Below are 1,122 nucleotides of genomic sequence, written 5' to 3' on the forward strand. Positions count from 1 at the left end.
CACTGCCTTTCAGTCTCTATCTCCCTCTGTCTCTCTCTGGCGCTCTCAATATTTCTATCACAGGACCTATGATAAATACAGATATACACTAAGTGTACAAAATATTAAGAACGCCATCCTAATATTGAGTTGCACTCCCCCCGGGGCATGGACTCTACAAGGTATCAAAAGCGTTCCACAGGGATGCTGGTCCATGTTGATTCAATTGCTTCCCACAGTTGTGTCAAGTTGGCTGGATGTCCTTTGGGTGGTAGACCATTCTTGATACACACGGGAAACTGTTGAGTGTGAAAAACTCAGCAACGTTGCAGTTCGTGACACAAACCGGTGCGCCTGGCACCTACCACCATAGCACCTTAACCATCGGGGTGGCAGGTAGCCTAGTGGTTAGAACGTTGGACTAGTAACCGAAAGGTTGCAAGATCGAATCCCCGAGCTGACAAGGTAAAAATCTATCGTTCTCCCCCTGAACAAGGCAGTTAACCCACTGTTCCTAGTCCGTCATTGAAAATAAGAATTTGTTCTTAACTGACTTGCCTAGTTAAATAAATTAAAAAAAATACCCTGTTCAAAGACACACATCTTTTGTCTTGCCCATTCAACCTCTGAATGACACACATATACAATCCATGTCTCAATTGTCTCAAGGCTTAAAAAGCCTTCTTTAACCTGTCTCCTCCCCTTCATCTACACTGATTAAAAAGTGTATTTAACAAGTGACATCAATAAGGTTAATAATAACCTTCTTCCTTCACAGGCTAGCAAGCAAACTAACCACCACCACCAATCTCAGGGTCCCTCCTTTCAGCTCTGTTCTGTTCCAGCAGTATTCTGTCCCTGTCAAAATGCTAATCAGCCTAGCTAACGTATTCACAGGCTCTGGTCAATGAAGCTAGTTTTCCTGCCATTCTACACATAGAATGATAAGTAGCAGGTTCCAGGACAACCTAATAATGTAGCCATGGCGGACACAGTCTGCCTGGTCTCTACAGTACACACATGGTGCAGCTGCTTCTCCCTTCACCTCCTCACCTTCCCCCTGCCCTTTTCCTCATTAATATTGAGGGCTTTGAGCCTTGGAAGGAGGAAGGAAGGAAGGGGGAGGAGGGAGGTATGGACAAA

The sequence above is a fragment of the Salmo salar genome, chromosome ssa04 (assembly GCF_905237065.1).
Source record: "Salmo salar chromosome ssa04, Ssal_v3.1, whole genome shotgun sequence".
Taxonomy (NCBI): Eukaryota; Metazoa; Chordata; class Actinopteri; order Salmoniformes; family Salmonidae; genus Salmo; species Salmo salar.